This window comes from Uranotaenia lowii, chromosome 2 (assembly GCF_029784155.1).
Source record: "Uranotaenia lowii strain MFRU-FL chromosome 2, ASM2978415v1, whole genome shotgun sequence".
NCBI classification, from domain to species: Eukaryota; Metazoa; Arthropoda; class Insecta; order Diptera; family Culicidae; genus Uranotaenia; species Uranotaenia lowii.
Window position 1 is genome coordinate 43,192,612 of NC_073692.1, and position 12,659 is coordinate 43,205,270.

A 12,659-nucleotide genomic window follows, 5' to 3' on the forward strand; every position below is an offset into this window, starting at 1 on the left:
CTTGAAATGGAGGGTTTAAATTTCATTGCAATCGTTCCGGAATTAAAAGATAAAAATGTAGTATGATGGCTTGAAACTCAAGAGCAAATAAATGAAAGTAGAATTCCAAAATCAAATAAATCAAATTTCCAAAAATTCTGTGTTTTGTTTTTAAAAACTCAGAAAATTCAAAAACTGTGACTAATTACGTTAACTTTTCAACATTCTGTTCAAAAGCAGTTTTGACAATTCATTAATTGAAAAGTAAGGTTTTTACACCACATTTTTGCATTTTTTTGTGGCCATGATCTTAAAAAAAAACAAAAAATATATTTTTATGTACAACTTAACTTAAGCTTTCTTGGAAACTACATAAACCTTTTTTTGAGCATTCCGTAGCTGATCTACAGTTTTTTTTCCGAAACATGTTTTTCCGGTTTTTTTCTCTTAGACTTTGAAAAACGGAAAACTTAAGTGTTGTATGTGAATTATGTTTGGGAAATATATTTGAGTTACCGTAAACTAGGGGAACTTTGGTCATCCTCTACGTTTGAATGCCTTTTGATTTAATTATAAATAAGGAACATTTGGTTTTTTTTTTGAAATTGTTGCTTTTAGTAAAAATTAAAATTTCAAAATCATAAATATCTATTTTTGCGAAATTTAAAAAAAAACACATCTCCTGATAAATCCAAAACATTTTTAAGCAAACGGGTTCTTTTAAATGAAATGTTAATTTTATTTCCTTTGTGTATGTATTGAATTGGAACAATTTTGAAAGTCATTTAGCAATTAATTTTTGATATTTTAAAAATAAAGACGTTTTCCAATACTAAGCCCGTGTAGGACAAGTGGCTAGGAACCCTATGAATTGGAAACATTTGTAAAAAAAATAAGAAAAATGGAGGGTCTAAGGGATTTTAACAAGGTCTGTCGTCTGTAATCTATCATCTGTTCTGTCTCCCGTTTTCTGTTACCTGTATTCTGTAGTCTATATTATGTCTTCTGTCGTCTGTCTTCTGTTTTCGACCGTCTGTCGTCTATCGTCTATCGTCTTGTCGTCTTGTCGTCTTGTCGTCTTGTCGTCTTGTCGTCTTGTCGTCTGTAGCCAGATGGCAGAAAACATATTACAAATAATATACTACAGAAAACAAAAAAAAATCCAGACGACACTAATTATTCACTTAAAAAAGAAATTCTGTGCTGTTGAAAGAACAAACAACTAATTTCAAAGTCATCCATTTGTGTTCAAAACCTGTAATTGAAAACCTTTCGTTCCACATTTTCCAGGATTGCAGCGCAACACTAATCGCACAAACACACATTCCATATCGGGTTGGACTAGGAAAGCGAACGATTGGCTTGGGACAAATGCGGTAAAAGTGACACAGAACAAAAAAAAATGCACCGCGTCACCACGACAAATGGCATCCCTGGGCACCTGGCTGAAGTCACTTATCTTGATAAGCGTGAAATACAGTTAGCTGGGGCGTATATACGCCTGGCACTAGCTGCGGAAAGAATTCTAGCTTAACTCCTTCCGGCCAATAACGACGACGACAATTTCCCGGTTCTTATTCCCCACACTTCGCGTCAACCACCGTCATTTGTTCCGAGTCGAGTCGAGTGTGACAATCCGAATGAGTTGTGTTCCGCTGTTCTGAGGTAAATGAAAAACTATTGTAGAGCACACAGGTCCCTCCCACCACCAACCTCATTTGAACGGATGGAAGAAGCAAAAGGTCTCGAATAGGAAAATGGATTCAAGTACAACACACCGTTAGTATAGTGGGTGGCGATTATGGTTCTAGAATACTAATGTAATTAAAACCTAATGAGCGGGACGCGAGCAAGAGAGAGATAGAAAGAAAACGCTGAGAAGGGTCGCGAAGGACAAAGGATACAGCTTGACGAATTGCCGAGGCTTGAATTTGAAATCCCTCGACATGCAACAGTTCCGGAAACTCGTTTTCAGCTATACATTCCAAATATTAGGAAACAAAAATCTTTGGCATTAAGATGTTGATTAACAATAAACGGTTTATTAAAATTATATTTTGTTAACGTTGAAGGTCATATATTTTCATCAATCCAGCCACACCAAAATAGCTTCCCACGAAAGAAAAAGAAAACCTAAAAACCTAGAATGGCAAACCAACCGTCCTGGTTGGGCTCGCGTATGTTCCCTGATGAGTGGGAATTACAATCATGTCAACGTTTTTGACGCAATTGGTTGCACAATAATCGGAAAAGTGAACGTGCCAGTTTACACATGTTTCGTAACTGGGGACGGAACGATGGGTGAAAAGAACCAAATTCGTTGTCGTTCTGCAACTTGTCGGCCTGATTCTATTTATAATGAATTTTCCATTCAATCGATTCACCTACGGCAGGTTCAAATCAAACAAAATCTAAGGCAGGCAGGAAGTAGAACATATTTCGCTCTCCAAAATGTGTTAAACAAAACTTGTTCATTCGTTGCCTTAATTTTAACTATGCATAACAGAAAAGCACAACGGAGTATCCCGAACGTTGATCAACATTCGAAATTAAGCCGGGCTCCAATAGTTGTTCTCGAAAAAGGGTCGAATAATCAATTTTTATTTCAGGCAGGAAAAAACATGAAGTCTTATAATACACAGTTTTTCTGTGTGGCGACCATCAAACATTTATTTAAAAGTTCCGAAAACTGTTGCTATTTATAATGACAGCTAGAAGCACTGAAAATGTCACATTTGTGTCATTTTTGTAACATTTTTGTGACAATTTTTTATTATTTTTTTGTTATTTTTTTGTCATTTTTGTGTTTTTTTGTGTCATTTTTGTGTCATTTTTTATCATTTCCATAACATTTAAGTTTCGTTTTAGTGTAATTTATGCGTAGTTTTTGTATCATTTTTGTGTAATATTTGTATAATTTTGTCACATTTGCGTCAATTTTGTGTCATTTTTTGTATCTTATTTGTATATTTTTTGTGTCATTTTTGTGTGATTTTTGTGTCATTTTTGTCAATTCGTCGTTTTTGTCATTTTTGTCATTTTTGTCATTTTTGTCATTTTTGTCATTTTTGTCATTTTTGTCATTTTTGTCATTTTTGTCATTTTTGTCATTTTTGCCATTTTTGTCATTTTTGTCATTTTTGTCATTTTTGTCATTTTTGTAATTTTTGTCATTTTTGTAATTTTTGTCATTTTTGTCATTTTTGTCATTTTTGTCATTTTTGTCATTTTTGACATTTTTGTCATTTTTGTCATTTTTGTCATTTTTGTCATTTTTGTCATTTTTGTCATTTTTGTCATTTTTGTCATTTTTGTCATTTTTGTCATTTTTGTCATTTTTGTCATTTTTGTCATTTTTGTCATTTTTGTCATTTTTGTCATTTTTGTCATTTTTGTCATTTTTGTCATTTTTGTCATTTTTGTCATTTTTGTCATTTTTGTCATTTTTGTCATTTTTGTCATTTTTGTCATTTTTGTCATTTTTGTCATTTTTGTCATTTTTGTCATTTTTGTCATTTTTGTCATTTTTGTCATTTTTGTCATTTTTGTCATTTTTGTCATTTTTGTCATTTTTGTCATTTTTGTCATTTTTGTCATTTTTGTCATTTTTGTCATTTTTGTCATTTTTGTCATTTTTGTCATTTTTGTCATTTTTGTCATTTTTGTCATTTTTGTCATTTTTGTCATTTTTGTCATTTTTGTCATTTTTGTCATTTTTGTCATTTTTGTCATTTTTGTCATTTTTGTCATTTTTGTCATTTTTGTCATTTTTGTCATTTTTGTCATTTTTGTCATTTTTGTCATTTTTGTCATTTTTGTCATTTTTGTCATTTTTGTCATTTTTGTCATTTTTGTCATTTTTGTCATTTTTGTCATTTTTGTCATTTTTGTCATTTTTGTCATTTTTGTCATTTTTGTCATTTTTGTCATTTTTGTCATTTTTGTCATTTTTGTCATTTTTGTCATTTTTGTCATTTTTGTCATTTTTGTCATTTTTGTCATTTTTGTCATTTTTGTCATTTTTGTCATTTTTGTCATTTTGTCATTTTGTCATTTTTGTCATTTTTGTCATTTTTGTCATTTTTGTCATTTTTGTCATTTTTGTCATTTTTGTCATTTTTGTCATTTTTGTCATTTTTGTCATTTTTGTCATTTTTGTCATTTTTGTCATTTTTGTCATTTTTGTCATTTTTGTCATTTTTGTCATTTTTGTCATTTTTGTCATTTTTGTCATTTTTGTCATTTTTGTCATTTTTGTCATTTTTGTCATTTTTGTCATTTTTGTCATTTTTGTCATTTTTGTCATTTTTGTCATTTTTGTCATTTTTGTCATTTTTGTCATTTTTGTCATTTTTGTCATTTTGTCATTTTTGTCATTTTTGTCATTTTTGTCATTTTTGTCATTTTTGTCATTTTTGTCATTTTTGTCATTTTTGTCATTTTTGTCATTTTTGTCATTTTTGTCATTTTTGTCATTTTTGTCATTTTTGTCATTTTTGTCATTTTTGTCATTTTTGTCATTTTTGTCATTTTTGTCATTTTTGTCATTTTTGTCATTTTTGTCATTTTTGTCATTTTTGTCATTTTTGTCATTTTTGTCATTTTTGTCATTTTTGTCATTTTTGTCATTTTTGTCATTTTTGTCATTTTTGTCATTTTTGTCATTTTTGTCATTTTTGTCATTTTTGTCATTTTTGTCATTTTTGTCATTTTTGTCATTTTTGTCATTTTTGTCATTTTTGTCATTTTTGTCATTTTTGTCATTTTTGTCATTTTTGTCATTTTTGTCATTTTTGTCATTTTTGTCATTTTTGTCATTTTTGTCATTTTTGTCATTTTTGTCATTTTTGTCATTTTTGTCATTTTTGTCATTTTTGTCATTTTTGTCATTTTTGTCATTTTTTTTTATCATTTTTGCCATGTTTGTCATTTTTGTCATTTTTGTCATTTTTTTGTTTCATCAGTCTAGTCATTACATTACTACACAATTCATTAGCGATTGCTATCGTCGCACTCTCCACTTATCATATTTATTCCCTATACGGGAAAGTAGGTACTCATTTCTGAATGAATAAATCAGAAACTACTCAGTTCTGTGTGAATATTCTGAGATATCCACTCAGAATATCTGGCAACACTGCTGAGCTACCACGAACTCAGTTTAAATCGTCTCGCTTAGCCGTGTGATGATGTAAACATTTGTATCGCGTTTATCATCATCACCTGTCATCAGCAATCATTGATCCATTGTTCTTGATTGCGAATTGGTAACAGCGGTGTAATTTATACAGATTTTTTTGTATTATTCAGATTTTTCAACGCCAATACAGATCAGATACAAATACAGATTTTTATACAAATTTTGATACCCTCATACAGATTCATAAAGATTTTAAAAAAATACAGTCGAACCTGGCTAACCAAGAACTGGATAAGTGAGAAACCTCTATAAGTGAGAGGAATCAGCAAGTCCCAAGCTATTTACAGCACAAAACTTCATTGAGTTAGAATGTATAACTTCAATAAGCGAGAATCCTTTTCCTGGCTAGACTTAGCAAATTCTAGCCAATTTTTGTACTGAAGTTTTGTTACTAAAATGACATTGTGTTACCAAAAAAAATAAAGAAATAGTCTTTCAGAGTAATTTTCGAGATATAAAGCTTAGTTCTTTTAGAAATGGGACAGTTACGAATGCGTGTATCTCAAAAACCTTTCGTTGGATCTAAAAACTTTCTATGAAGAAAATGAAGGTAATTTTATGATAATTAATGGAAAAATTTGAAAAAAAATATTTAACGTTTGTAAGAATAAATTCCACTTTATTCTTGGTACCTCCCATCGGCTAGCGCACACTTTTTTCAGTCATGATATTGATCAGTTTTTCAAATTAATACTTCGTCTAATTTGTATTTTAGGTGGCTACACCTTCTTCCTTCAATTTCCGCTACTTTTTGGACCAATACTTCTCTTTTGAAAGAAACTGAGGGCAATTTAGTGGATACATCTGTTTGGAAATTAACAAATTGGATTATTTTTTAGCTACTTTTTGAGCGTTTTTAATGGAATTTCTGCTGGCAAACTCTGGCAGTAACGAAGTAAAACCATCATGAGATTAAACTGAAAGTATAATAGGTTAGTATAGATCGTAGTTTGCGAAGGGTACATAAAAGATTACTCTTTTTAGGCTTTTAAAAACAGCGAAAACCATAGTTTTCGTTTTGAATATTGTTATTTCTTTCCACAGGAGCAGAGTTTTGGCAAATCATAATATTTCATAAAAAATAATCAGCAAACACATACTTTAATATACTCGAGATCTTGCCACGAGCAGACATGGTATAGGACTCAACCGCTGGAATTTGTTTAAAATAGGGTATTTCATAAGTTTTGTCGTCCATCAGAAATCATCTGTCCTATAGCCTCGGAACCGGCTATACAGCTTACGAGCTCTGGAACTAGCAAAAATTTAGTGTTTGAGGAGTGGTTTGAATGACTCATTACCAGGCAACACTTTCAGCTTATCGACGAAAAAAAATTTTTGGAAATTTCAGCGATCTACTCTTAGTTTTTCGCTTTTTGAAAATTAAAAATGCTGGTATGAGACTTGATTTTCTGATGACACTTAGCCGAAGTTGCCGATAATATGCTTCACTCCAATGCTTGATTTGAACTTTGTGGATATTTTTGACAGTATTTGCATACTTTTCCACCACTTACATACAGTAATTCTTCGAATAATCAACGGTTTTGTCAGCTATCAATTTGATTATGATGGATTTTGAATGAAACTGTGCAAAATTATTTTTTTCTTTTTCTCTTGCATCGTAAATATCTCAAAAACGCGTAATTTTTAAATTTTGAAAAAAATAGGTCGGATAGTACTTTTTACAGGCAACAAATTGCTGCCAAAATTTTGAATGTCCGATTACTAGTAAACGAGTTATTAGCAAAAGAAAGTGTCCCATTTCTAAAACAACTAAGCTTTATCCATCGTTCCAAAATGAAACTACCTCGTGAAAACCCAACTCAACAATTAAAATGTTTTGAAAAAGGTTGAGATTTAATATGTAAATAGTTCACATTATAATACTTCACAAAATAAAATCATTCTTAACAAGAAATGATAAGCATCCTTCGAAAAATCAGAAAAATACCACATAAATTTCGATAAGCCAATCAATACCAAATTTTCTCCTTTGAACATTTCATCTAGGGCAGGATATTCTTTGAGTTTGTCACTGATAGGAATTTGAAGTTGGAAACAGCTTGAGATCAAAAACTCAAATTTTAAATATAAAACAAATTTTTCAAAATAATTGAATTTCCGTCGATAAATTATCAATACAAATCTTTATATTTGTATTCATCATACAACATTATTACTAAAAGAAGATTTCATATTGTCTTACTAAGATAAAACAAAGATGAAAGATTTGAAATTATCAAGCGAGTTCAACAAGGTCATACTCATAAATACATGTAAACAATGCTTGAAATATTTAACCTTTATCGCATCAAGAAGAAAAAGCTTTTGTCTTCACCGTTCAGAGTGGTTCTAATTTGAAATTAGTTCATACAAGTTAGTCTCGATTATATTCAGATCATGGTTTATCCAAAATGAAAATTTTAGATAAGCGAATTAGATTAAAATTTTGGAATTATGATTTTGTTATATGATCATGTTTGGTTTTTCCGTTCACAAATTAGCTTCTTATTTCGAATTTAAATCAGATTTAGAATTCTAAATCAGATGCTAATTCTTACATAGTCAAACATAAAATATGGAATATTACATATTTCTCTTTCTACTGTACCTAAAATACTGGATTTGCACTCAATCGGAAATCTCCAATTCCCAGAGATAGAAAAAAAGTTTAAATTTTAGAATGTCTTAACGTCCTATGAAATGCCAAACTTGTGAAGTTTGGTCTAAGGTTGTCGAAATATAAACGTTCAATTTAAGATTTTCCTCGATTGAATTCCCAAGATGTCTGACTGGAAATTTTGAAATCTGGTCCGTTTGAAACACATTAAAATTGTGAATGCAAAAATGATTTGCTGATTATGGTTTTAATCAGGATTTCACATTTTGCATTAAGATTTAGAATTTTGATTGAGGTGGCTTTTGATTTTGAACTCCTTGAATCAAGTTCCTAAAGTTCATGATTGCATTTATCTTGATCGAAATTTTTATAAAGTTTCAAATTTTATATCAAGGATTAAGTTTGGGTGCCCCATCTTGATTCGAAACAAATAAAAATTTAAAAAACTTTTTTTTAAACAGTTGGATCATCAAATTCTGCCTCGAAAATCAAATTTTCATTGATATTTCGCAAACTAAGAAAAAACCTTAAAACTTTAAGTTTTCTAAGGATAAAGCTATTTTTATTCACATGAAATTGCAAAATACAAGCTTTACAATGAACACTACTTTTCGAAAACTTGATACGTTTTCAGGTTTAAAAAAATTTCTTGAAAAATTTACAAGATTCATGACTTGCTATACTAATTTTTTCATAAAACTTACTTAAAATTAACTAACGTATCAATCTAGATTCAATCTATTCTTGGAAAAATTGCCATCAAACACTGCTACAATATTAAATTCACCCTTAACTGACAATTTGTGGAAAAAGATTTAATTAAATCGTCGTAAACACAATTTAAACTTGCATATTAGGCAAAAAAAATTCACACACCCACCTAAAAATGAAATTTTAATTTGTTTACATTAAAATAGAGACTGGTCAGTGGTCATGTACACGGATGCCGGAATACCTGTAGCAAATTTATAAAATTTAAAATTTTATAAATTTTGAACCAGTTTTGGAGATGATTGAAACATTCATCCAAAATAAACACAAACAGTGACACGAGATACAAGCATCCACAACAGATCACACGAAGCCATAGAGCCGGGTATAGCGAGCTCTGTATTGAAAATGAGTTGAAATCTTAGTCTAAGGATGCAGCGGTGGTCATACTTTGGTAAAACTGCGGTTAATCCGTGCACCCATGGTGGATTATCTACATACATACATAAAAATAGAGATTATTTTTGGGGAGCTGATACAGATTTTTTTAAAATCCTTGTAGCAGCCCTGATTGGACACAAAGCACGTGGAGAACCAAAACAAAAAGTGTTTTGGTTCTGCACGATGCAGCATAAATCTTCTGCTGATAGATCGTTCTGATCAGCGTAGGTAACCCTTTTTCTAGAGGATTCAAACGGTGAGTTTCAACAAACCCTTTAATGCACAGTGTTGTTTTAAAACAACACCAATCAAAATCCAAGTATTTCTGAAACGCTTAGATATTTTTAAGTGATGTATCGACAAGAAATATTTTAGAGATTGAAAGAAATTAACCCATTGTATTTTTATCAAGAAATGTTCATGTACTTGTGAGATATCGAACAAAGTACGCAGAAAAGTTGCAAAAATCAAATTTATTTATTTTTTTAAGTATTTTTTGGAAAATCGTTGTTATTTCTTTAGATTGGCAAATAAAAAAAAAATAATCACAATCAACCACAAACACCTTCCTGCACCCAACTAACAAGATTTGGAAGAAATTTGCAAAATCGTATTGACATGAATTAAAATTTCTAAAATTCTATTTTTCAACTTCGATGGGCCATAATTTTTATTATAGGACTTTAAATAACGACTTCAATCCTGTACAGTTGTTTTATCGAATTAAAATGTTACTATTTCACTGCATCAGTAATTGCTACTCTCATTTAAAAAAAAATCATGCATTAAAGGGTTAAAATTAATGTTCTTCACTTGACCAAAAAATTATAAACATTTTCTATAAAATCAACGGAAATAATTAAAGGTTTTCTTAAGCCAATTATTTGATTTTGTGGGTGGCGTTGCTATAAAAAAAACAAAAGATTTGGTAATGGAAAATTGCATAATTACAGACCCCGTTCGTTTTCGGCAACATTCGATTTTGGCAACATTTGATTTTGGCAACATCCGATTTTGGCACATGTGCCAAAATCGAACGGTTTTTGGAAGCGACATTACTTTTTAGTTTTCTCTACAACAGGACCAATATAATTGAAAAAAAAACACCATAAATACGTTTTTATGTTCTGAAATGGTGATAAAATATATCAAGAAAAACAAAAGTTTTTTGAAAAAATTATAAAGTACTCAAAAATGACAAAAAGATGAACAATTAAAAAAATAAAAAACAAATGCAAACAAAAGACAAAACATGACAAGAAACAACTAAAAAATGATGAAAAATTACGAAAACAGCAAATATGACAAAAACAACCAAGATTATCAACAAAACAAGAGTAGTGCAAAATGCATCAAAACATGAGAAAAATAATAAAAAAAAAATGTCTAAAAATTGACGGAAATTGACTAAAAATAACATTAACGATAGTAAAAATAGTTATTTTGTAAAAAAGAAAGAAAAAAATTCAAGAAAAAATCGTTCGATTTTGGCAACATTCGATTTTGGCAACACAAAATGTTCGGGCATGTTGTCAAAATCGAACGGGGCCTGTATTTAATTAAGTTGTTTTGTGTCGGTTAAAATTTTACACCTATAGTCCTCAAAATTATATTCCTTGAGTTTTTCAAAAATATTACAATAACTTCCTACATATATGATCGTCAAAAATTCACCAAACAAATTAACGGTGTAAAATCCCCTTAAAAACGTTAGAGTTTTCTCGATTTTTTTGGGCATCACCGATTATTTCTATCTCAATCCACTTCCCGTTGAGCCGTTTTTTATGGGCACTGCAACACTTATTTCGCAATCTACCCAGTGCCTAAAGTTAGCCTCGGCCCAATATCTCTTACCTGTTTAGTCCAAGCGAATTGTATATGAATGAATGAAAACCAATAGATAACAAACGAGCACGCTGGGTGACGAAACAAAATGCTTCAAAGTTGATCTGTCAGTAAGTGCGCATAGATTAGGCAGGGGCTTAAAATCGAACGCAGTCTGCTAACGAAATATCTGCAGAGACCCAATCCCATTGCTTCGAGATAGTAAAGCACGTTCATCGCGATTGTGTTCCCACTGCACCATTTTTTTCTCTGTTTTTGTTTCCTTTAAAGTAAATATGTACCAATATTATTCCATACACGAAAGATGCCAGTATCGTTGCCTTATCAGATAAAATTGACACTGATTCACCCTCGAAAGTGTCATAATCAATAAATCAATCATTCAGGCAAAAATTGCAGGATTTGTTTGTTTCTTCACCTTGAAACATTGCGGTGGTTTTAGTTAGTTTTTGAGATTTTCAGAATCATTGTGTTACTCAACCCGCCTTTATCGTGTTTAAACTTGCAATTTCCCCGACATAATCAACTTTGCGGTTCCCTTGTTGGAAAGAAATTAGCCTCGACTCGACCGACCACTGATAAGGGCGACGCGTACTGAATTCTTTATTTGATTTTAATTCCACATGTTTTATCGCACTCACTCTTCTTTGCCCATCCCGAGATACACAAACCCTTAAATAGGAAACCTACCATTTGGAACGTGGTGGCCACTTTTGCTTCAACACTTCGCCATCGAAGTTGATCCCGAGACACTACCCAAAGCCATCCGTCGACGAGTTGCTGCTATCATACGGTCGTTATGTTTCGCCGTCGAATCAAAACGAAATTTTTCCGTCACTGATTCAATTTGTCGTTTTTTTTCTGACTTATTCCGAAATTCTTGCACTAATTTTAGCACACAAATTGGAATTCACTTAGAACCAGATGCATCGTCTTGGCGCCAAACCACAGTCGATAGGCATAAAGCACACAAGCAACCAGACGAGGGTGACCGAATCGAAATCGAATTTGCTCATTCGAAGTCACAATTACTAAGCACAACAGCGACAAAAGATGACGACGGCCATCAATCTATCGAGTGATGCAAACCGATAATGACCGATGACGGCACCGGTGACATATTATTACGAGACAAATTCCAACCCACCAGTAATCTCAGCTGACTATCATTTGTCCGCTATCTCCGCTTGAAGAACTGGGTAACTCAAGGAGAAACTTGAAGGGTGTGGGCGTAGTCTATCGAGATCCCTCTGGAGACCGAAATCCTTAAATGACAACGACCCACCTCACCAAGCGCGACCAAAAGTGGACTTCCGAGAAACGTGGATGTCACGACGCCTGACAACCACGACAACTACGACGGCGGCGACGCTTTCTCAATGAACGTGTCGAAGCCAACTGGGATTCCAGTACTCGAGTAGCAACCAGGGCCGAACCAGACGGTACAAACGCATCAACGAAACTGAAAACAGCTCAAAGATGGAACCTACACAATGAATGCTAACAGTAGGTATGCCTCCTGGCCTGGCTGAGTGGCCTTCCAACCCAACTCTAGCCGAGCCAGGATTATCACAACCCACAGCCCCAAGACAACCGAACGAGGGTGGTCGGACGAGCCCTAGAAACATCCCCAAACCTTCCATCCACATAGAGCACACGAACAACCCTCCGGGGCGACCGGCATTAACATATCCGAATGTCACTCAAGAACACCCACCATTTACACCACCCTTCCTGCGTCGGTGGGCGGCTGCTGGTTGGGCGGTCGATGAGAAGACAAAACTAACCAATCGACCGGAGGAATGTACCGATGGAATTTGTTAACTACTAACATACTAGTGAGGGTGGCCACAGGAGGAG

General features: G+C 32.6%; 1 protein-coding gene across 2 annotated transcripts in view; it reads left to right on the forward strand.

Moving 5' to 3' along the window:
* LOC129742558 (uncharacterized) overlaps positions 1 to 1,933 on the forward strand; it is a 132,659-nt gene extending 130,726 nt beyond the window's left edge. For both annotated transcript variants that reach the window (XM_055734469.1, XM_055734470.1), the window contains exon 4: positions 1,270 to 1,933. The gene's annotated coding sequence lies outside the window, so the exon portion shown is untranslated. The remainder of the gene's footprint in view (positions 1 to 1,269) is intronic.
* Positions 1,934 to 12,659: the final 10,726 nt, after the last annotated feature.